The sequence below is a fragment of the Stegostoma tigrinum genome, chromosome 26 (assembly GCF_030684315.1).
Source record: "Stegostoma tigrinum isolate sSteTig4 chromosome 26, sSteTig4.hap1, whole genome shotgun sequence".
Lineage (NCBI taxonomy): Eukaryota > Metazoa > Chordata > Chondrichthyes > Orectolobiformes > Stegostomatidae > Stegostoma > Stegostoma tigrinum.
In genome coordinates, this window is record NC_081379.1 from 26,887,384 (window position 1) to 26,913,381 (window position 25,998).

Sequence of the window (25,998 nt, forward strand, 5' to 3'; positions counted from 1 at the left end):
GGCAACAAGCGTTACTTCATAATGATTATGTTATGAAGGATACAACACTCCAACAAATCAGGAGACATGCTCTATTAAAGGAGATGAAGGATTTCCTTGTGACACCTAGGCCAGAGAACCAAAGCTTCAGGACACTGACTTCCTGCCCTAGTTGTATCGTTGCTCTCTGTACCCATCTCATCTATAAAGCTAGGATATAGTCCACCCAGCTCAGGGGATATTTATCTTTTGGTCCAATGTTACCTGTTTTGGGATGCAAGTGAAATGTCAGGAGGAGAATCAAATGACTCTGGGAGGTGAACTATTGGCTGTATTTCTTGTTGCAATGGCACAAAGTCTTGGCTTTTTTCTAACACACAGACTAACCCACGGCTGGGAAATGCACCCGTTTTTATAAATCCATAACTGAGTTTATTGGCACATTCTTCATTGAAAATCATCAATATAAAGCATTGCATTTAGCTTATCAATACTGTCTCATCTTCGAAGCGTCATTTGTTTGTGATGTAATAAAAAAATTAGCCAGTCACATTTATTGGTTATTAACAATACAATAGACAATGATTAAATGTGATTACACCCTGAAATTATAAAATATGTCACTGAGGAATGAGATAACAGGAGAAAAATAAGCAATCAAATAGTCAAACAGTAAATCAGTCAAGGCTATGTGCTTTGTGCTGGAAAGTGGGACTAGTGTAGATTTAGTGTATTTGTTGGCAGCGTAGGCTCAATGGGCTGAAGCGTGTCTATTGTACTGTTTGGTTCTATGAAATGTTTTGCTGCATCTAAGCAGCACATTACATAAAACTAACCAAATAACTTGAATCAAATTATCTCATTGTTTTCACCATCATTTGTGTCACTAAGGCTAAAATACTGATTGTAAAATTCTGAGTGGAAACAATTAGCAATTATACCTATGACATATAAATTACACCATTGTGAACTTGATTTATGTCAACATCCTTGCATAGTTTCTACCCTAGGAGGGTTTACATTTGTTTGAGCAGCCAAGGGTAGGGATTGGAACTGGACTGCATTGAGAAATATGGAAGATAATTCACTTCAGTGAGCCATCTCAACCTCTTTGACCAAAGAAGTAGTTGGCTAACCAACTGGCACCAAAAGCTGCAAATAAGATAAATAGAGTTAGAATATGAGAGGGAGAGAGCCCACATGCTGGAGAGTGGGGGGGTGAAAAGAATTATGGAAGCAGTCACTGCTTCTGTAGGACTATGGCAACCAGAGTCCTCTAGGCTGACAGCTATCACCAGCAAAGAATCAGAAAGGACATGTTTGTTCAAGTTCCTGTGGTGGAGCTAATTGTATGAACATGAGATAGTGAGTGATGCGTCATGGAACTTTAATTTACATCTGCTCTCTGACATAATACTGAAATCAGTTGTGGCTCAAGCAGAAAATTAACTAACAGTTCCTAGACACCAATAATGAAAAGAAAAATAACTTTTTAACACACTTACACTATCATGACCATGGATCACTTGTGGAGATACTGAACTTTTAATTACATATTTTTTTAAAAGATTATATACAGCACAATGTATAAGAATGTAAATTCAAGCTATGTAATTGAGTGACTGTCTGGAGGCTTATGTAGGTTATCCTTAGCCTCAGTGGGGAGCCCTGGAGTTTCACACCTCACTGGTATCAAGGACTCTTTAAAGAGAAGGCTACAAAAGGGAGAAATGGGCTAGAAACTGAACTATAATCTCTGTGAGATAGTAAGATGCTGGAGTCAGAGATTACACAACATGGAGCTGGAGGAACATAGCAGGCCAGGCAGCATCAGAGGAGCAGGAAAGTTGACATTTCGGGTCGGGACCCTTCTTCAGAAATCCTGACCTGAAACATTAACTTTCCAGCTCCTCTCATGCGGCCTGACATGCTGTGTTCCTCCAGCTCCACACTGTGTTATCTCTAACCTCTGTGAGTCATCTCAGGCCATTAACATGATGGCAACAAGGAATGTCCTGGGTGAGAAATCACATTTGTGATTTTCCCTTTCACAAATTCACACAAACATTATTTAACAAGAAAGGTTCACTCCTAATCGGCATGTGCTAGTGGGTGAAGATATTTGCTTTGATCACTGCAGCTAAGATATCCTCTAGCCACACCTGCACTGCAGTTTAAAACTAAAGGTCTCTCACCCCTTGCTGGAAGCCAGAAATCAAGCAAAATTACAGCCGTAAGAAAACCATACAAAGGCCTTTCAGTTGCTATAGGAAGGATGTTATTAAACTGGAAAAAGTGCAGAAGAAATTTACGATAATGTTGCCAAAAATGAAGGGACTGAGTTATAGATGACCAAAACTGAACACAATATTCCAAGTCTGGCCTCATCAATGTCATGTTCAGTTGCATTGTAACTTCCCAACTCTATACTCAGTACCCTGATTGATGAAGGCCAGTGTACCAAACACCTTCTTCACTGCCATGTCTACCTATGACTCCATTTTCAGAGAACTGTGCACCTGAACTCCAAGGTCCCTCTGTTCCACCACACTCCCTATGGCCCTACTATTCACTAAATTTAACCAGGCTTTTTTGATTTTCAAATGAGTGAATTCATTATTACTAAATGCACAACTTTATGCATTGTTTTTGACAGTTTGTAAAAAATGTCTGTTTGAAAGCTAAGATAATAAAATGTGAGGCTGGATGAACACAGCAGGCCAAGCAGCATCTCAGGAGCACTAAAGCTGACGTTTCGGGCCTAGACCCTTCATCAGAGAGGCTCTCTGATGAAGGGTCTAGGCCCGAAACGTCAGCTTTTGTGCTCCTGAGATGCTGCTTGGCCTGCTGTGTTCATCCAGCCTCACATTTTATTATCTTGGATTCTCCAGCATCTGCAGTTCCCATTATCTCTGTTTGAAAGCTATCAGTTTTAGTGTTCATTGCAGGAATATTTGACGATATTTTCCTTCAAGATCTTCCCTCATGTGACTCAAACTTTGCAATATATACCATAGTCAGAATACTATCACACAATGTGCTTCAAAGGAACACAAAACTCCAGAGATGTTTGTTAAATATCTGAACTCATTACAGCTTTGTAGGAAGGTTACATCAAATATAGGGGAGGTTTTATGTAGATAACTTCAGACCATTTTAAACTAAGCAGTATCCTTTTTCTTAATCTACATGCAGCATTTCATAACCAAACAATGTTATCATCCCAAGGACATTGAAAGGAATTTGTAGCCTTGAAGCAAAGACCTCAGTGTTAAGGCTTCCTATATTATCCAGAGAATAAACTAAACAAATCTACAGCCTGGCCTCTTTTCCTTTTTTAAGGGTCTTGTACGATTTTAAATGTATCTTATAGGATGATTCCAAAGGCAAGTGAATATATTACCAAATATTTAATTGCCATGGAAGCATTTTCCTCTGTGACCAATATGAATAGAGACCTTGAAAGATGAAATGGGATGACAAATAAGAAATTGACACAAACAAAAAGCAAGTTATTTAATATTGGAGAAAACTGATTCACCAGACACAGAATTTTATATTCTGTGGAGTAATATGCCTGTCTCTCAGAAGCAGTGCTGGAGAATGTTGCCATTTGTTCATTGTCTTTGTATTTGTTCCTAAATGTGAGGGATGCAGATTTTTAAGGTTTGGCATGCAAATTGTTTTCTCATCCTTCGCCATACCGAGTTGGACCATTTAAAACACAACTCGGCTCTACTCTCACCTGTTAAGACTACCTGGAAAGCAAAGATAACCCTGGCATATTTTGTACACTGCAAATTCTCTCCTAAAGCCTTGTCCCAACTTCACTCAACTCCAATAATTGTAAAGAGCTCATGGATTGCTTTCTCTCTAAGATTGAGACAATCCAGTCGGCCTGCCAATACTGTGTTTCTCCGTTCCATTAGCCCATCTTGTCAAACTTCCTTTAATGCTCCTCCATGCCATTACCCTGGACTTATGTCTTTCGCTAGCTTATCACCTAACTCCTCTCACGCCTTCTCCTAGTTAATATTGCCATCCATCCCTGCAAACTACCACTTTGTCATTAACTTCCCTTGCCTCTCCAGAGTCCTTGAATCTGACACTGCCTCCCAAATCCTTCTTTCCCACAATTTCGTTGTTTAATCCCTCCGATCAGAATCCACACTGAATTGGCTCTTTACAAAGTGACAAATTACATCCTCTGTATTGTGTTCACTGGAAACTTTCCTCTTCATCTTTTGCAGCCTTTGACCACATCATTCAAATAAGGAGATTGGTTCAGCTTGGATGGCTAGTTTGTGATGTGGAATGATTCCAACAGTGTGGGTTTAATTCCTGCACTGACTGAGGTTATCATGAAGGATTCTCCTTCTGAACCTCTCCTCTTGCCTGACGTGTGGTGACCCTCAAGTTAGGCCACCACCAGTCATCTCTCCCAAAGAGAGGGCAGGTCTATGGCCAGGCAAGACACTGGTTACTTAATATCCTTCAATGCCCCTTCAAGAATGTCCAGCTAGGTAGGACTGCACTTGCCCTGATTCCATTCTTATCTATCTCATTATAGTCAGTGAATTTCAACTTTTGTGGTGCAGTGCTAGCATCCCTACCTCTGAACCAGGAGGCCCAGGTTCAAGTCCTGCTGCTCCAGAGATGTGTAATGTCATCAGTTGACAGATTGATTAGAAAAAATGATGATCAGAGAATCAGAAAATTCTTGCGCATTCCTGATTTTGACCATTCCACATCGGTGGCTATGTTTTCAGCTGCCTGAACACTGAGCGCTCTATAAGTCCCTCCCTAAGCCTCTGCCTCTCAACTTCTGTCTTAAAACTCTCTCCTTAAAGCCTACTATTGTGATTCATGCCTTCCCTAATATGTCCTGTCTTGAGGTTGTTAAAGATACTACATGAATGCAAACCTTTGCTTTGAATGCCTTTAGTGAATAAACTTTGCAGAACATAAGTGGTTAAAGATGAACAAATTGAAAGGAGGAATACAGCTAGGGATAAATGTGGGTGGGAAATCAAAATAATTGGCCTGTGATTGGACAGTGGACAGGGACAGAAGCGATAAAGGCATGAGGCAAAAGGAGACAATAATGAGAGAAATTAGAGAAATAAATCTGGTAATGTGTAAATGGGTGCTGATTGCTATGGAGAGACCCAATAAACTCTCACCTCCTTGTAAAACACATTCATGGAAAGTAAGAGCAAAGGCCTGAAGAACATAGACAAAAAAAAGTTGGTTTGTGAAGTGATTATTTGAAACAAGTCTTTTTAAACAATAAAATTGGTGATGACAAGAAGTACAACATTAAATCAATAATATTACATGGTAACGAATATGTTTCAGTGTTGTATTAAAAATGAAACATATGTGAAGGTTTAGATTTTTAGCAGCAACCAGTGAAATCCTTAAACAAAAACAGAAAATGCTGGAAATACTCAGCAGCTCAGTCAGCACCTGTTTGTCACTGATTAACCCTGAGATGAGATTGCAACCAGATATCTGCTGTATCACTGGGTCACCCACTTCCACCTCTGTACTATCGCTGAACTCCCCCTCTGTCTCAATTAATCTGCAGCTAAAAACATTGACTTATGTCTTTGTTATCTTTCGGAGTGACTATGAGACTCTCTTGGCTATCCTCCCAACTATTTCTAAGCTTAAAACGTCCAAAAAACACCGCTATTCCTATCTTTACACGAAAGTCCTATTCACACTTTACCCCTGTGCTTACTGACCTGCAATGGCAATTCTTCAAATTGTTCAATTCTCATCTTTGTTTTCAAATCCCTAACTGGCCTCACCTATTCCTACATCCCTCATTTCCTCCAGTCCTACAATCTTCTGTGATCTCCAAGCTTCCCCAGTTCTACCCTTTTGAACATTCCTGATTGAATCTTCCACTGTTGATGTTGTGCTTTCAGTAGCCTTAATTCCAAATATTTATTGAATCAAAATCTCCCCTCCCCCGACCGCATCCCCAATCCAGCCCAGCTTGTCCCCACCTCCCTAACCTATCCTTCCTCCCACCTATCCCCTCCTCCACCTCAAGTCCCACCCCCCTCTCCTACCTACCAGCCTCATCCTGCCCCCTTGACCTGTTCATCCTTCGTAGGCTGACCTGCCCACTAACTCCACACCTACACTCATCTTTACCGGCTCCATCCCACCTCTTTGAGCTGTCTGTCTCCTCTCTGCCTGTCTTCTCCTTTATCCATCTTCTATCTGCCTCTCCTTCTCTCCCTATTTATTTCGGAATCCCCTTCCCTTCCCACATTTCTGAAGAAGGGTCCAGACCCAAAACGTCAGCTTTCCTGCTCCTCTGATGCTGCTTAGTCTGCTGTGTTCGTCCACCTCTAGACCTTGTTATCCCACCATCTGCCATGGTGGGATTCGAACTTGGGTCCCCAGAACATTATCTGGGTCTCTGGGTTAACAGTTCAATGAGGAGGCATTTATGAGTTAACAGCATTGCTGTTGTCTTGGAGTCTCTTGTAGGCCAGACCAGGTAAGGAAAGAAAAGATCAAACAACTGCAGGTGCTGGCAGTCAGAAACGACCACAGAAATTGTTGGAAAAGCTCAGGAGGTCTGACAGCCTGTCTGGAGAAAAAGCAGACTTAATTTTTCAGCTCCCATGACGCTTCTTCAGAATTGATTGTAGCTGGGAAAAAAGTTGGTATATTCACTGAAGATAGGGTGAGGAGTAAACAATAGGTGGAGATTGAGCCCAGGGAGAGAGAAAAATAGTTGTGCAGATGAAAGAATAGGTAAAGGTCAGCCTGGGAGGATCAATAGCTGCTAATTTGTAGCTGAAAATGGGATTGTTGTGACAGCAGCCCATGTGATGACAAGGCCTGCTGTGTGGTGGTTAAGGTGACGTCATGGCAGAAGGTGCTCAGGCCCTAAAATTATTGAACTGAATATTGAGTGTGAGCGCTGCAGGGTTCCCAAGGAAAATGATGTGCTGTTCTTCCAGCTTGCGCTGAACTTTGCTGGAGCATTGCAGCAAGCCATGTTGGCCAGGGAACGATGGTGTCAAAGTGGCAGGCAAGAGAAACTCAGAGTCATTTTTGTGAACAGAATGTAGGCCCACGGAGCAGTCTCCCAGTCTGTGTTTCATCTCCCCATTGTAGAGGAGACCACATTGTGAGCAGTGAATTCAACAGACTAGATTGTGTGCTTCACCTGGAAGTTGTGTCTGGAACCTTGGTGGGAAGGGAGGAAGTAAACGGGCAGGAGTTACAGCTTCTATGATTGAAAAGCAAAGTGCCATGGGAATGTGGGGAGGTATTGGAAGTAGAGGAGGAGTGGACCAGGCTGTCCCAGAGGGAATGGTCCCCGAGAAAGGCTGACAAGGGAGGGGAATATGTACCTGGTTGTGGCATCCTGCTGGAGATGTTATTGAGATCCTATTGGTTTTGTGGGGAGGACAACAAGGGGTGAGGGCCAAAGTGCAAGAGATGGGTCAGACCTGGCTGACGGTCCTATCAATCCTGCTGGCAGGGAGCCCTCAGCTGAGGAAGAAGGCGGACACTTCAAGGCCCCCCCTTTTAGAAGCTGGCATCATCAAAACAGATGCTTTGGAAATAGAGAAACTGGAAAGTGGAATGGATTTCTTACAGAGAGCCGGGTGCGAGAATGTATAGTTGAAGTAACAGTGGGGTTCGGAGGGTTTGTACTGGATATTGGTGGCCAGTCTATCCCCACAAATGGAAACAGATGTCACAGAAGAGAAGGCAGGAGTCAGAGATTGACCCGGTGAAGCATGAGCAGGGTGGAAATTGGAAGTGAAGTAGGTAAATTTTTCCATTCCGGATGAGAGAGGGAAGCAGCACTAACATTGTCATCGTTATATTGGAGAAAGAGTTGTGGGTGGGGGCTGGAGTAGGACTGGAAGTAGAAACGTTCCATGTACTTCACAAAGAGACAGGCCCAACTGGGGATCATGCTGGTAACCATGGCCACCCCTTTGAAGAGTGTGAGTCAAGTTAAAGAAGAAGTTGTTCAAAGTGAGGACAAGCTTGGCTAGGCAGAGGAGGGTGATGGTGGGCAGCGTTGGTCAGAATTTTTTTTCCAAGAGGAAGTGGAGAGCCCTGAGACCAACCTGATTTTGGATGGATGTGTAAAGGGATTGCATGTCCATGGTGAAGAGGAGGTGACTGGGGCTGCAAACTGGAAATTCTGAAACTGATGCAAAGCACCAGAGGATTCATAGATATAAGTGGGAAGGGACTGGATAGGGGAGGAACAAAACCAAGTTGACATAGAAAGACATGAGTTTTGTGGGGTAGTGGGCTGTGGGTATTCGCAGTCTATGATCTTGGATTGTAATGAAGCAGATCAAACCCCCTCAAAATATATGAAGAGAATAGCCTAGACCGTGACATTTTCTTATTTTAAAGCTAAGTGTAAGGCATTGTGTTTCAGGTAAAATTTAATTGGTCAAACTACTTGACTTTAAGCAAAACACAGTTTATTTTTAAACTACAGTTTATACAGACAAAATGTACAGAATAAAAAAGAATTGGCTTAGCTGAAACTCTATTGAAATGCTTAACAAAACAATAGATATATTAACTACTACAAATTAACTGTTCCAATGGAGTAGCAGCCCATAAACACACCTTTGGCAAAGGTAAATTCAGTAAAATAGATTGTCTCACACGCAATTCTAGCAGCAGGAAGTAAACACAAGTTCTTAGGTGTAACAGAGAGAAGACTAAAAGTTTCCACATCCAGCTTCAAGACCCCAGCAACTGTTGAAAGCCAGAACTAAAAATCCTGGTTCTATGGGAGTTTGAACCACCCATTCAGGCTGCTTCTATTGTTTCAACTTTAAAAAAATAACAAAGCCTCACAAGCTGTTTATTGACTTTGAGCAGACTGCTCTCACCTCTGCGTCAACCTTTCTTCATTAAACAAAAATCAGACAAAATACCAGACAATATCAGCATAGGAGGTGGTGGAAGGAGATCACCAGGTGAAATGAGATTAATGACTGTTGTGGACACAATAACCTGCTGTTCAATGGTGGGGTCATGCTCCAGAGAGAGACAGGAGGAGGTGTCTGAGAGCTGGCACTCAGTCTCCGTAGTGTAGAGGTCAGTACGCCAGACAAGAACAGCACCACCCATTTGTCAGGAATAGTTACAAAGTCAGGGTTGGATCTGAGAGTGCAATGAGTTCAGAGGGAGATAGGCTCGAATGGATATGAATCAGATAGAGAAACTATGGTAACATTAAGGGAGGCAGAGTTTCTTCCCGAGAGAATGTTAGTGAACTTTGTAGCTTTTGTACAAAAGTCACCAGTAGTTACATGGTTGCCATTAAGCTAGTTTTAAAAAAATTCTGAATTCAGGTTTCACGATCTGCCATGTGATAATGGGAACTGCAGATGCTGGAGAATCCAAGATAATAAAGTGTGAAGCTGGATGAAAACAGCAGGCCCAGCAGCATCTCAGGAGCACAAAAGCTGACGTTTCGGGCCGACACCCTTCACCAGAGAGGGGGATGGGGAGAGAGTTCTGGAATAAATAGGGAGAGAGGGGGAGGCGGACCAAAGATGGAGAGAAAAGAAGATAGATGGAGAGGAGAGTATAGGTGGGGAGGTGGGGAGGGGATAGGTCAGTCCAGGGAAGACGGACAGGTCAAGGAGGTGGGATGAGGTTAGTAGGTAGGAAATGGAGGTGCGGCTTGGGGTGGGAGGAAGGGATGGGTGAGAGGAAGAACAGGTTAGGGAGGCAGAGACAGGCTGGGCTGCATTTGGGATGCAGTGGGGGGAGGGGAAGAGCTGAGCTGGTGGTGTGGTGTAGTGGGGGGTGGGAACGAACTGGGCTGGTTTTGGGATGCAGTGGGAGAAGGGGAGATTTTGAAGCTGGTGAAGTCCACATTGATACCATTGGGCTGCAGGGTTCTCAAGCAGATTATGAGTTGCTGTTCCTGCAACCTTCGGGTGGCATCATTGTGGCACTGCAGGAGGCCCATGATGGACATGTCATCTAAAGAATGGGAGGGGGTGTTGAAATGGTTTGTGACTGGGAGGTGCAGTTGTTTATTGCGAACCGAGTGGAGGTGTTCTGCAAAGCGGTCCCCAAGCCTCCGCTTGGTTTCCCCAATGTAGAGGTAGCCACACCAGGTACAATGGATACAGTATACCACATTGGTAGATGTGCAGGTGAACCTCTGCTTAATATGGAAAGTCATCTCGGGGCCTGGGATAGGGGTGAGGGAGGAGGTGTGGGGGCAAGTGTAGCATTTCCTGCGGTTGCAGGGGAAGGTGCCAGGTGTGGTGGGGTTGGAGGGCAGTGTGGAGCGAACAAGGGAGTCATGGAGAGAGTGGACTCTCCAGAAAGCAGACAAGGGTGGGGATGGAAAAATAGCTTGGGTGGTGGGGTTGGATTGTAGGTGGCGGAAGTGTCGGAGGATGATGCGTTGTATCCGGAGGTTGGTGGGGTGGTGTGTGAGAACGAGGGGGATCCTCTTTGGGTGGTTGTGGCGGCGTGGGGTGTGAGGGATGTGTTGCGGGAAATGCGGGAGATGTGGTCAAGGGTGTTCTCGACCACTGTGGGGGGACAGTTGCGGTCCTTGAAGAACTTGGACATCTGGGATGTGCAGGAGTGGAATGCCTCATCGTGGGAGCAGATGTGGTGGAGGCAGAGGAATTGGGAATAGGGGATGGAATTTTTGCAGGAGCGTGGGTGGGAGTAGGTGTATTCTAGGTAGCTGTGGGAGTCGGTGGGCTTGAAATGGACATCAGTTACAAGCTGGTTGCCTGAGATGGAGACTGAGAGGTCCAGGAAGGTGAGGGATGTGCTGGAGATGGCCCAGGTGAACTGAAGGTTGGGGTGGAAGGTGTTGGTGAAGTGGATGAACTGTTCGAGCTCCACTGGGGAGCAAGAGGCGGCGCCGATATAGTCATCAATGTACCGGAGGAAGAGGTGGGGTCTGGGGCCTGTGTAGGTGCGGAAGAGGGACTGTTCCACGTAACCTACAAAGAGGCAGGCATAGCTGGGGCCCATGCGGGTGCCCATGGCCACCCCCTTTGTCTGTAGGAAGTGGGAGGAATCGAAAGAGAAGTTGTTGAGGGTGAGGACAACTCTCCAACACCTCCTCCTACCGCCCCCTTGATCATGACCCCACCCCTGAGCACCAGACCATCAGCTCCAACACCATTCATGACCTCATCACCTCAGGGGGCCTCCCACCCACAGCCACCAACCTCATTGTTCCCCGACCCCGCACGGCCCGTTTCTATCTCCTTCCCAAAATCGACAAACCTGCCTGCCCTCGTCGACCCATTGTCTCAGCCTGTTCCTGCCCACCGAACTCCATTTTCTCCCCTTTGGTCCAGGAACTCCCTACCTACATCAGTGACACCACCCACACCCTCCACTTCCTCCAGGACATCCAATTCCCTGCCCCCCAACACCTCATTTTCACAATGGACGTCCAGTCCCTATACACCTGTATTCCGCATGCAGATGGCCTCAAGGCCCTCCGCTTCTTCCTGTCCTGCAAGCCCGACCAGTCCCCCTCCACCAACACCCTCATCCGCCTAGCCAAACTCGTCCTCACCCTCAACAACTTCTCTTTCAATTACTCCCACTTCCTACAGACATAGGGGGTGGCCATGGGCACCCGCATGGGCCCCAGCTATGCCTGCCTCTTTGTAGGTTACGTGGAACAGTCCCTCTTCCGCACCTACACAGGCCCCAGACCCCACCTCTTCCTCCGGTACATTGATGACTATATCGGCGCCGCCTCTTGCTCCCCAGTGGAGCTCGAACAGTTCATCCACTTCACCAACACCTTCCACCCCAACCTTCAGTTCACCTGGGCCATCTCCAGCACATCCCTCTCCTTCCTGGACCTCTCAGTCTCCATCTCAGGCAACCAGCTTGTAACTGATGTCCATTTCAAGCCCACCGGCACCCACAGCTACCTAGAATACACTTCCTCCCACCCAGCCTCCTGCAAAAATTCCATCCCCTATTCCCAATTCCTCTGCCGCCGCCACATTTGCTCCCACGATGAGGCATTCCACTCACGCACATCCCAGATGTCCAAGTTCTTCAAGGACCACAACTTTCCCCCCACAGTGGTCGAGAAAGCCCTTGACCGCGTCTCCCGCATTTCCCGCAACACCCCGCCCCAACCACAACCGCCCAAAGAGGATCCCCCTCGTTCTCACACACCACCCCACCAACCTCCGGATACAATGCATCATCCTCCGACACTTCCGCCATCTACAATCCGACCCCACCACACAAGACATTTTTCCATCCCCACCCTTGTCTGCCTTCCGGAGAGACCACTCTCTCCGTGACTCCCTTGTTCGCTCCACACTACCCTCCAACCCCACCACACCCGGCACCTTCCCCTGCAACCGCAGGAAATGCTACACTTGCCCCCACACCTCCTCCCTCACCCCTATCCCAGGCCCCAAGATGACTTTCCATATTAAGCAGAGGTTCACCTGCACATCTACCAATGTGGTATACTGTCTCCATTATACCCGGTGTGGCTTCCTCTACATTGGGGAAACCAAGCGGAGGCTTGGGGACCGCTTTGCAGAACACCTCCACTCGGTTCGCAATAAACAACTGCACCTCCCAGTCGCAAACCATTTCCACTCCCCCTCCTATTCTTTCGATGACATGTCCATCATGGGCCTCCTGCAGTGCCACAATGATGCCACCCGAAGGTTGCAGGAACAGCAACTCATATTCCGCTTGGGAACCCTGCAGCCCAATGGTATCAATGTGGACTTCACCAGCTTCAAAATCTCCCCTTCTCCCACTGCATCCCAAAACCAGCCCAGTTCGTCCCCTCCCCACACTGCATCCCAAAACCAGCCCAGCTCTTCCCCTCCACCCACTGCATCCCAAAACCAGTCCAACCTGTCTCTGCCTCCCTAACCTGTTCTTCCTCTCACCCATCCCTTCCTCCCACCCCAAGCCGCACCTCCATCTCCTGCCTATTAACCTCATCCCACCTCCTTGACCTGTCCATCTTCCCTGGATTGACCTATCCCCTCCCCACCTCCTCACCTATACTCTCCTCTCCACCTATCTTCTTTTCTCTCCATCTTTGGTCCGCCTCCCCCTCTCTCCCTATTTATTCCAGAACCCTCACCCCGTCCCCCCTCTCTGATGAAGGGTATAGGACCGAAACGTCAGCTTTTGTGCTCCTGAGATGCTGCTTGGCCTGCTGTGTTCATCCAGCCTCCCGCTTTATTATTCACGTTCTGCCATGGTGGGTTTTGAAGCCATGACCCCTGACTTTGGGTTAATAATATAGTGACATTGTTTCTACACTATCCCCTTCCACTAAAGATTGCATACCAAAGTAACAAACAATATTCCGGACTTCAACTGTAAGCCCTTCTTCAACTGCGTAGCTTACATCAGCAACTGTTCACAGCCAGATTCCCTGGCCAGGTTTGTCAACTCTGATTGCAAGCTTGATCAGATGCTGTTCTCATTTTGTTCCATTTGATCAGCGTTCTTGCATTTTCTGTATAGGTTTACATCCCTTGTCACTTTTCCGATTTATTTTTTGCATTTTCTTCCACCATGTCAGACCTTCCCTCCTGTTCTTCCCTTCCTCAGCCCCTTTTTCCTGCCTCTGTATTTGCTTATATCCCCGCTATGTCTCTAAAACCTGTCAGCTGTGATGAGTGATCATTAACTTGGTGTTAATGCTGTTTCTGCCCCCACAGATGTGCCTGACCTGCTAAGCATTTCTAGCACTTTTAATTTTAATTTCAGTCGTAATATTATCCGATATAATCAAGTTCAGGCCCAGTGCCAACGAGCTCATTAAATTGTTTTACCTATCTCTTTCCCCTTCGCAAAGATATTGAGGCAAGTGCATATTATCCAATACGGGTCCTCATCATGAATTATGTGACTGACAGTGTAATAAGGGCATACATTGATTCTGACAATACCATTCAAAGTAATGAAGAAATTGCTAACATAAAAGGAGAAGATTTCTATTAGTTTGGGGGCATTATATTTTGCTGGTACTCCCAATGAACAATGTATGAAGCTGAAAACTTTCTTTTCAACCCTTTTGACAATGGAATATACCACATTGTACACAGTTTTACTGACGAGATATGTAGGGGACTTACCCCTGACCAATGAGGTATCTACTGTGTATCTCCGGCAAAGCTTGTGCAACATTCAAAGCAATAGCTGATTGGACTTGTGATAGCCCAAGTCTGTACGGCGATTGTAAATGGTGCAGTAAAGTGGGCAATCCTTCCCCTTGACTAAAGGACATGCCTCATTTGTTCTTGAGTAGCATCGGCTCATTTCTCACCACATTTGTACATTTCAATGTTGGGTTATTGAATGCTTGAATGTTTTGACTGGTTCAGACTCTCTTTAATTGCTTGAAGAGTGTTAAAGGATCATATTGAAAGCACACAGTGAGTGACTGCTGTTTTTCTTCTAGAGCAACAAAACAACACTTTCAGGAATCAATCATATTGAAATTTCACCTTCCTGCTATTTCCTTAACTACAATCAAGACATTCGGCATTGCATTGCATTTTACAAGAACAGAAGAAAATATATCACTGAGCTGCTGAAAAAGTATAAAAGTTAGAATTTTCCAGACAATAAAACTTCACGAATAGCAATTTAATTATATTTTGCAAACATTTCAAGGTAGAAACCTTAGTGAAAAGCTTGTTAAAACTGAATACCTGAAAACCTGGTGTATACACTCCACATGGTTATTACAACATAATCTAACCACACACCCCCATTACAACACCTGGTGTTTACTACACCATTTACAATCGATCTTAGAACCAGCAGCCAACTTGAGAGTGTAAAAAGAAAATTATGTCACATAGGACCCAAAATAAGTGTTTATTCTAGTCTGTCCTTGCTGCCTTTAATCACTTCTTGAGCACGACAGCTCAGAAAGCTCCATGCAAAACAGACTAATCTCTGTCCAGTGTACAGCTGTATATGATCACTTCACTGTCCATTCTATCTGTTAAATTGGAAGCAAAAAGGTACATCAAATATTTGTGAGGCCCCATGACTTTAAGATTAAGGTATAATAAATCAGATTGCTTGTTTTGCTTTCTGGCTGTTATGAATTTTTAACTTAACAGACGTGAGTTGTTTTGACTGTATTCTGCACTGGAATTTTAAAAATTAATTCATTGGTTGTGGATGTCTCAGCCTAGGCCAGCATTTATGACGAATCCACCACTGCCCACAGAGCAATAAAGAGTCAACCACACTGTTGTGGGTCTGGAGTCACACGTAGGCCAGACCAGGAAGGTGGATTTCCTTCCCTAGAGGGCATTACAACAATAGCAGTGGTTACATCATCATTATTAGGCTAACTTCTTATTCCAGACTTTGAAAAATTCAGTGCAAATTTCCAGCATCTGTCCTCGTGAGATTTGATCCCACGTCCTCAGAACAATGACCTGGGGGAAGGTTCCAGACTACTAGTCTCATGCTTTTAACACCATGCAGCTATCTTGCTTTAGATAGTCTAGAAACATCTTTTAGAAGATTGACTCACATGCAAGACCATGAGTTAGTATGGACAGAACAGGACTCCACTCTGAGGCCTTCATCGTCCCATGGCATGCTGAAAGTTGCTGTCAATGCTTGTGAATGAAGCAATAGTGACTAGAAGGGAATGGTCATAGAATCACATGGCATTTACAGTACAGAAATAGACCGTTGGGTCCAAAAGGCTGATGCTGTGGTTTATACTCCGCACTGGCCTCTTTGTACACTACTTCTTCTCAGCCTGTCAATAGAACCTTCTTTTCCTTTCGCACAAATGTGTCTATCCAGCTTCCCTTTAAATGCATCAACTGTCCCATTAGCAACTGTATCCTGCCAATGAGTTACCATCTTTAGGAGGGAAGGGGAGAAAATTAGTGTGGACGATAGATAAAATGTTTTTCTTGAATTTTCCAAGGACATATACATCTTATTTAAACTGGGGATCACATGGCCTCAGTTAAAAACATCTCCTTTGTTATATCTGAACTGGATCTTCCTGATCCTGCCCTCACCATAAGCCGAGTATGTTCTTTTGCTCAAGGGTCACAATCTATTATGCTGTTGGCAGAATCCCCATCTGCCAAGAAACAGGCCTCAATAGCCTCCAGACAAATGGAAGTTCTGTATCAGGACAACTACTGACAAGGAGACATCCTGTCTAATCTAACCACACACCCCCAACTCACCCATTTCCAGCTCTTGGTCCATAACCTCATTGGTTATGGCCCTTCAAGCATTTTTCTTTTACCTCTACCATCTTTCAGACAGTGGATTCCAGAACCCTATGACCCTCTGGGTGAAAAGGATTCTCTTCAAACCCCCTCCAGCATCTTATCCAATCTGGTTATGGACCCCTCAGCCAAGACAAATAGGACCTTCCTCTCCAATCTATTGAAATCCCTTGAGATTTTATACTCTTCAAGTAGGATATTTCTCTGTCTCCTCTGTACCTCAGCAAACAACCCAGCCTGTTCAATCTTTCCGAAACACAAAAATTGTACAATGCAGGCAATATCCTTGTAAATTGTCTCTGAGCATAATTACACCTTTCCTGGCATGCAGTAACCAGAACTACAAATTCAACTATGGCCTAACTCATGTTTTACACAGTTGCAGAATAACCTCCTAGCCGATGCTATTCTGTGCATTGACTTAATAAAGACAAGTATCCCATATGCATTCATAATCCCCTGATCTATCTGTCCAGCCACTTTCATCGAGCAGGGAAAGCTAGCCCTACTCTGCCAGTGCTTGGGACGAACTGATAGAGAATAAAGCTGCTACAGCAGTCTGGCTAGGGGCCAGGATAGGGAAGGGGATACAACATGTTATAATTGGCAGACACAACACTGCCACTTCTGAAAGCACACAATACCTTATACATTTGAAACGTTTTCAGTTTTATGATTCAATTATTTATTTCAGCTTTTTCATAAAATACTTTGTGAGATTGTATTTGGAAATAAATTAAGAAACAATTCTGTACAAATTAATGCCTGTCTAAATATTTCAGCAATTGCTAAAGAAAAATCTTTTAAAACCACACCGATTTTTGTTCACAAATAGCAGTTTGTAACAAATAGTTAAAGAAAATCCAGAGAAAATTACAAAAAATATGCATCCTGATGAGTGCTATATAAAGAGTGTATCCTTCCTGTTTTAGGCCTAGGGCCAGATTTACAGTGAAGTAACCAAACTATACTAATATTTATAGTGACCTCCAATTAGTGACCTTCTGTCATGGCTTGTTAGTGATGTACTTTCAACAGTTCTACCCAAAGCTGCTTAGAACCATCACTGAATCATTAATATTTAAGGTGACTTGGTTAAAATGAAGAAGTTAAATAGAACAATCTTCACAGCACTTCCTCATTGTTCTTGCAAACTTACTTCACATTAATTATGTGGAAAGTTACAGTGGCCATTCTGAAAAGGATGCTACACTCACCTGCTCTCATTTTCTCTCTTCCTCACTGGGAGGCAGTGTTTCAGGTTCTGAGATAATAAAATGTGAGGCTGGATGAACACAGCAGGCCAAGCAGCATCTCAGGAGCACAAAAGCTGACGTTTCGGGCCTAGACCCTTCATCAGAGAGGGGGATGGGGGGAGGGAACTGGAATAAATAGGGAGAGAGGGGGAGGCGGACCGAAGATGGAGAGTAAAGAAGATAGGTGGAGAGGGTGTAGGTGGGGAGGTAGGGAGGGGATAGGTCAGTCCAGGGAAGACGGACAGGTCAAGGAGGTGGGATGAGGTTAGTAGGTAGCTGGGGGTGCGGCTTGGGGTGGGAGGAAGGGATGGGTGAGAGGAAGAACCGGTTAGGGAGGCAGAGACAGGTTGGACTGGTTTTGGGATGCAGTGGGTGGGGGGGAAGAGCTGGGCTGGTTGTGTGGTGCAGTGGGGGGAGGGGATGAACTGGGCTGGTTTAGGGATGCAGTGGGGGAAGGGGAGATTTTGAAACTGGTGAAGTCCACATTGATACCATATGGCTGCAGGGTTCCCAGGCGGAATATGAGTTGCTGTTCCTGCAACCTTCGGGTGGCATCATTGTGGCACTGCAGGAGGCCCATGATGGACATGTCATCAAGAGAATGGGAGGGGGAGTGGAAATGGTTTGCGACTGGGAGGTGCAGTTGTTTGTTGCGAACTGAGCGGAGGTGTTCTGCAAAGCGGTCCCCAAGCCTCCGCTTGGTTTCCCCAATGTAGAGAAAGCCGCACCGGGTACAGTGGATGCAGTATACCACATTGGCAGATGTGCAGGTGAACCTCTGCTTAATGTGGAATGTCGTCTTGGGGCCTGGGATGGGGGTGAGGGAGGAGGTGTGGGGACAAGTGTAGCATTTCCTGCGGTTGCAGGGGAAGGTGCCGGGTGTGGTGGGGTTGGAGGGCAGTGTGGAGCGAACAAGGGAGTCACGGAGAGAGTGGTCTCTCCGGAAAGCAGACAGGGGTGGGGATGGAAAAATGTCTTGGGTGGTGGGGTCGGATTGTAAATGGCGGAAGTGTCGGAGGATAATGCGTGGTATCCGGAGGTTGGTAGGGTGGTGTGTGAGAACGAGGGGGATCCTCTTGGGGCGGTTGTGGCGGGGGCGGGGTGTGAGGGATGTGTCGCGGGAAATGCGGGAGACGCGGTCAAGGGCGTTCTCAATCACCGTGGGGGGGAAGTTGCGGTCCTTAAAGAACTTGGACATCTGGGATGTGCGGGAGTGGAATGTCTTATCGTGGGAGCAGATGCGGCGGAGGCGGAGGAATTGGGAATAGGGGATGGAATTTTTGCAGGAGGGTGGGTGGGAGGAGGTGTATTCTAGGTAGCTGTGGGAGTCGGTGGGCTTGAAATGGACATCAGTTACAAGCTGGTTGCCTGAGATGGAGACTGAGAGGTCCAGGAAGGTGAGGGATGTGCTGGAGATGGCCCAGGTGAACTGAAGGTTGGGGTGGAAGGTGTTGGTGAAGTGGATGAACTGTTCGAGCTCCTCTGGGGAGCAAGAGGCGGCGCCGATACAGTCATCGATGTTCTGACATAGTTTTGTACCCAGCAATAGTTGACACATCCGATCCTCTTTTGAGAATGAAACTATAAAGTCTGAGCTAACGACTTTATTCAACTGTAGAGTGCACCACAGGGAAGCATGGTCCTGTCTTAATGCACAGTTCACGTGTGTACTTCTTACTAAGAGGTGTCTGGAGTGGGGATTTTGGCAGATAATTTCCTTACATTGACTCCAAGGTGTGCTGCAGAGAATTGTTGCATGCACAGCATTAGGTCACATGTGACTTAGGGCTGAACCTGGGGTATTCTTGTGCTGAAAGTTTCAACACTAAACATTTCCTGTTCACGTTGAAATTGAATACCTGATGAGGATGGGGTTGAGCACAATATGAGACTGAGTAATCTGGGAGTATATTCTTTAGAGTGTATAAATCTGAGATATGATCTCAATGAGGAAAGAACAAGACTCTAAAAGGGTCTGATAGAGTAGATGCTGATAACCTGTTTCTGCCAGTCAGGGAATCTAAAACACAGGGGCACAGTCCTAGGAAAAGAGACCAATTGTTGAGGACACAGTTGAGAAAAAGCTTACTTCACTCAAAGGGTTGTCAATCTATGGAATTCTCCAGCTCAGAGGGTTGTGGATGCTCCTTCATTAAGTATATTCAAGGCTGGGCTAGACAGCATTTATGGTCTTTTAAGGAATCTGGGGAAATGGGGGAGCAGGCAGTAAGGTGGAGTTGAACCCCAAGGTCATCCATGATTGTACTGAGTGATAGAGGAGGATCAATGGGATCTCATTTGATCTACTATTGTTCCTATTTCTTCTGTTACATTCTTATAATCGTCCATAGAAGCTGGAAGATGCTTTTACATTACTGAACATTCTCATGAGCATGATAGCTTTCCTCTAATGCTTTTTTAAAATTCATTCACAGGATGAGGATGTCACCGACCAGGCAGCATTTATTGTCCCTTCCTAATTGCCCAGAGGGCAGTTAAGAGTCAACCACATTGCTGTGAGTCTGGAGTCACATGTAGGCCAAACCAGGTAAGGATGGCAGTTTCCTTCCCTAAAGGACATTAGTGAACCAGATGGGTTTTTCATGACAATCAACAAAGGGTTCATGGTCATCATTAAATTCATAATTCCAGATATTTTATTGAATTCAAATTCCACCATCTGCTGTGGTAGGTTTTGAACCTGGGTCTCCAGAACCTTATCTGGGTCTCTGGATTAAAAGTCTAGTGATAATACCACTGAACCATTGCCTCCCCTGCAATAATAGGAGTTTCACTCTGTTTATTCCATGCTGTTTTCATGCAGCACTCTGCTGTTTTACTCTTTATTCCAGCCATCAATTTGGCAGTAAGTTGATAGCCCATATTTCAATGGCAAAAATTACAGTTTTGCAGACTTGGTCAGAGATTGGGGCAGGTCCCTTTAGCTCAAATATAGGAACCATCCAGAATAACCTCTTCCATGGTTAGACCTAAATTCAAAGTGAATTCAAATAGCACTGACAAGAACTGTTTGCAATTGTCATCATTAACCTTTTTGGCTGGAAGAAATGAGTGAAACTTTCTCCTGTAAAAAGTTCTACAGCTTTTCGATGGCAAGGAAATCAAGTCATTTAATCTGAGACTGTCCAAGTGAAACATATAAGCATGAAAGCTCACATGAAAGGAATCAGCAGGAGTTGGATAGACTAGAAACTAAATGAAACTCACCAGTGTTTTACATAATTTATGATAGAATAAAATACTTATTAGCTTTAATATTGCGATAACTCCAATATTGTCTTCGATGTGTTTCTTCATATCAGTTTCATTTGAAAATATTTATCTGAATAAAAACTGCATATAATCTGTATCACACTGATAAATCCTTTCCACTGAGTTTCGCCAATTGAGAATGATGTTATTAATTCTACATTGTATTAAACCTAAGCACTAAGTAGGATTCGTAAATTTAGTTTCAATAGTGTGGGTGGCATGGTGGCTCAGTTGTTAGCACTACTGCCTCACAGTGTTAGGGACCTGTGTTCAATTTGAACCTTGAGTGACTGTCTCAGTGGAGTTTTTGTGTTGCCCCTGTGTCTGTGCTGATTTCATCCAGGTGCTCTGGTTTCCTCCTGTAGTCCAATGACGTACAGGTTAGGTAGATTGGCCATGCTAAATTGTACTGTAGCATGCAGGGATTTCAATCTATGAATAGTCCTGGCCCTTAGAGTTGATATCAGTACCATTATTTCATCTGCAGTCTGTGTGTGCATCGCAGATAACTGGAACCTCTTTTTCTTGAGCAAACAGATTTAGTAACTTCAGGAGCAGCAGGATTGGATGTCAGGGTTAATGCAGATTGCAGGATTCTCTCAAATCCATGCGATTGCTGACTGCATCGATTCATGAGGCATTGGCACATGCCAGTACTGGGGAAAGTGGAAGCTATATTTTTGGGACAGTCTTCATCTGATCCATGGGGAGTTCAGTGTTCTGTAAAGTTATAATATTTGGGTGGTCGAGAAAGCTTCAAATTAAACAACGGAAGCAAGAGATCAAGTGTCACAATCACAGATCAGAAACCCAAAATATCATGGACATTCTTAACCTGAAATTTCAAAATTTCATTTTTTAAAAAGAAGATTGATAGAGCCCAGAGTGGCATTAGATGTAAAGTAAGTGGCTGTCTGGAGGAAGAGTGATCTATGGAATGTCACACCTAAAGATGCAAAGAGAACTTCAAACAACAACCCATCAAAGGGGGTAAAGCTTGGACTGTGATCTCTTGTAAATACAAAGATAAGGAGGGATGATGTTGTGTAACAAGGTACAAGCCACTCCCCTGTGGATTATGTCCCAAACTGCAGATACATCTAGTGCTTTTCTCTTTGAAGAATACACAAGTAAAATAGTTTTTAAAAGGCCATATTCAACTCTATTGCAATTTACTAGTAGGACTGAAGTTCTCATCTGTGCTAATGGGCCAAAGTGTGTACTAGCTTGAATTCAAGTGTTGGCATGATGTGAATGTCATAGTCAAAGCACTCTGTCTTTGTTATACCTATGTTACAGGTAAGGAGATTCTGTTATTCTGAGTCCTAGAAGTCAGTAAAAGACAGCACAATGAAAAGACCATCTCTGATCCTGAATGTTGGAATCCAGTTGCATTAAAAAGGAATTGGAATAATCTAACTTCAACCTGCAAAACTAAGGATCTTGAAATTGACAATTTAACTACAATGTCAATGCTACTACTAATCTGCACTTCAATAACCATAATGTTTAACCATGATTCACAAACAGTTCAGAGACTGGGCTGTTCATTTATTTTTTAGTATTTATCTTTATTGGATTCACCTCACATTTCTGATATGTCAGTATATGTGCTGTGTTACTAATTCTCATGTTTAATAATTAAATAAATCTACACTTTGTTAACTCACTAAAGGCTATCTAAATTTGCACCATTTAAAACACAAGTTAATGTGGGTCTGGGAGAGAGATATCCACTAAAAAGGATCTGCTTTAAAATTAACCTTGTAGTGACCAAAGAGGGGCCAGGTAAATAAAGAATAAATTTATCTCTCCTCACCCGGGAGTTTAATGATTTGGGCTATCCCATCTGGCACTGTAACAATTTCGGGAAACCTGCTCAGGGTCTGGATATAAAACTATTTTGGGAAGATGTAATAAAGAGACAGGGCAATGTATAAGATCAAAGCACAATAAGAAAAATGATGATCTGTGTTTTGCAGCGAGGAACAGAGCATGCAAATATATTAGTGCACTAGCAGAAAAGACTACGGATCACAAAACTGCAAAAAGACACAACCAAAGGCTCTGTATCTGAATGCACATAACATTCATAACAAACCATGTGAATCGACAGTGCAAATAGAAATAATTATGTATGATCTGGCAGTGATTACTGAGACATGGCTATGAAATGACAAAGAAAAGGGTACATGACATTTAGGCAGGAAAGAAGTCAGCAAAACATTTAAGGGGTAGTCTTGATAATTAAGGATGACATTGGTAAATAGAGAGTAGTTCTGAACCGTAGATCATAAGATTGAAGAGAACAGAAAGAACAGAAAAGAATGACTAAAATATTAATAATGAGGGGAGAAATTAAGGAGATTATAGTAGTGGAATCAACTAATATACTAGAATTCTTCTAGGAAGTAATGAGCAATGTGAATTGAGGGACAGTTATGGATGTGCTGTACTTTGGAAGGGAGGTAGATATGAACTCATAATAGAAAATATTGTTCAGCATGCCAGCCAGCATCTGTGGAGGGGAGAAACGGGGGTATCGGAATGAATTTAACAACATCCCTCGTTCAGAGATACTTAGTCCCAAACTTAGTTCCTCAAATTTCCCCTCCCCTCACTGTCCAACCTCTCCCAGGGCCCCCATCCCACATTCATTTACCTTTGTTCACTGGCTGGGCAGCAATCACTGAACTCAATACTAAGAAACCCAAGGCATCTGGCTCTGTCCTGGTGCTTAGCCTGACAACACTGAGGATATCCTAAAATACATTATAGACAATGAATTTTGTTTAAAAATAGTTGCTATGAAAACACAATGGCCAATGCCAAGATCCCACAAACAGGTGTACCAGGAATAATTAGCTACACTGTTTGTTGATGCTGGTTGAGTGATAAATGTTAGTTAGGAGTACAGCTCTTCAAGTACTTCTGTAGTTTACATCCACTAGATAGGGCAGATTGTCTCAGTTTAATATAAAAAATAGCACCTCCAGCAGTGCAGCACCTCCTCAGCACTGCACTGAAATATGAAGCAAAATTCTTCAACAAATATGGGGAGCTTCAATCAATTGATTTTCTAACTCAGAAATGAGACATGTTTCAGCCAAGAATGGAATCAAAGAGCTGTGAGAGATATAGCAGCTTTTGAGGGTGAGGGGAACATTAAGATGATGAACAAAGTTTGCTTGGCTGAATTATGAACAACTATGGAACATGGGAAGGGGGAAAAGAAACTGATTGAAGCAAAGGTGAAGCCATGCAGTGTTGTGAGGAAGAATGAGAGTGAAGAACAGTTAGATCATGACATTTCTTTTTGCATTGTTGCCAGGTCTTGCAGTTAATGCAGCTTACAGCTGTCGGCTGTACCACTTTTCACCATGCCCAGTCCTCAGTCCATTTTAATGCGTACTGATCATCTGAAACCAACTGGAATCTTCTCCCTCTCATGATCTCTGTACACATATATCTCCACGGCAAAATCAAAGCCTCTTGTAGCCCTTCTTCACTCCAAACATCTTCCTCTTCATCCCTGTTGTCTTGTTCCTGTTTGATCACAAGAAAAGAATCTCCCTTTAACTTTATGGAACATTCAACAGTAGCTGATTTCCTCAGCAATGAGCTACCTCAGGGAAAGGTATTTTGCAGTAACAGGTTGTCAACTACGTGCTAATGGGGGAGAAACAAAGATTGGGGTAGTACCTGCATCTCCACTCTCTGTCCCTTGCCCTTTCTATCACTTGGCACTTGGCCAAATTCATGGCGGAAGACCAGAGTTGGCCCACTTTGGCACTGAACTGCAGCATCGTGATGGAAATATAACCTCAATGTGAGGACAATATCAAGCACAATTGCATTGGACTTTGGTGAAAAGAATAGGGGCTTAATTATCTAATATGTCCATTTTTTTCCCCTTCACAGTATAGTGCTGCAATCTCCAAGCAATATAACTGAGAGCAGAGCAGGAGTGCGGAAGAATTTAAAGCTGCTCCTGATTTCAGTCATGTAACTTTTAGTGCCGCATTTACACAGATGATCAGAGGTCAGAGTGAGCTTTTCTTGTCCCTGTATCTATTTCCTTCTGCCTCCTTCATTCACCCACCATCTGTTCTGTCCACCACATGTAACAGAGGGGGAGGGGAATCACCCAGACACATGAACACAGAGCATCTTCCGCTGCACTCTTACATACACAACATCTGACGCACACTGTAGCCTCTATGTTTGACTGCAAATCTTGCAGCCGTCCTGCTGAGAAGCATCTGTGTGAGCTAGGCAACTCCTCTCATGTCAACATTCCTCTGTGGCCATGCAGAAATTGTGTCCGACAAAGGCAGTTCAAAACTTGCATCAGGAAGCGGAAGTTTATCCTCTGATCAAACATGAAGATAGACGATAACGTTTTTTATTGTTTACGTTCTATGAGCGTACTTGAAATAATTCTTAAATTTCTGCCCTTGAAGGTGATGCATTTATAATGATTCTGGTTGGGGCTGATTTTGAAAGCATTTATACCACGGCCTGCCAATATTGTAAATCCAATTTCACAGCTGTGGAGGCAGGATCTCAGTACAGTAATATCAAGTCAGCACATTGGTGTCTCCCGTTGCTTGGAGATATATAAAGCATGTTTAGAGGCTTTCTCTAGAACCAGGCGAGGCCTTTATTTACATTGTGCATGATATGGGTAATAGCTACGTCTATGCATTTCAGAGAAAGGGTGCTGCATTTTGTTCCTTAAGACAATCATAAATAGCCAGTCAGAAAATATGTCAGCGGCTCACAATCAAACAACCATTTTATCAGGGATGTGGTGAGTCTGAGTATTTAATAAACTTCAGTTTAGTCTTCTGCTTCAACCATAGACTTTAAGTAAAAACTATAACATGTAATCTGCTGGAAACCAGATTTGCACCTGGCCAGGGAAGACAGGAACAGTTGACAATTACAGGAAAATGTTGATCTGTTTATGGAGATAGATAGGGAAAAAAAATTCACTGTTTTTCCTGACTCTATCATGTACAGTGGACTTACACTATTATGCAGCAAAATTTCTTGTACCTGACTTGGCTCGACAGGCTGTTGGAAATTCATCTATCATGAGAGTGAAAACTTCCTGCATTTGTATGTTTAGAGTTTAACCTTCTTTCAGATAAGTAACATGATTTTTTTTTGGGAGGGAGGGAGCCAAAGTA

At 43.9% G+C, this 25,998-nt stretch overlaps 1 long non-coding RNA gene across 1 annotated transcript in view; it reads left to right on the forward strand.

The window, feature by feature from the left end:
* Positions 1 to 25,998, forward strand: part of LOC132211001 (uncharacterized) — a 135,403-nt gene that overhangs the window by 27,029 nt on the left and 82,376 nt on the right. Inside the window, exon 2 of the long non-coding RNA XR_009447276.1 lies at positions 19,966 to 20,078. This is a non-coding gene — a long non-coding RNA (uncharacterized LOC132211001). The remainder of the gene's footprint in view (positions 1 to 19,965; positions 20,079 to 25,998) is intronic.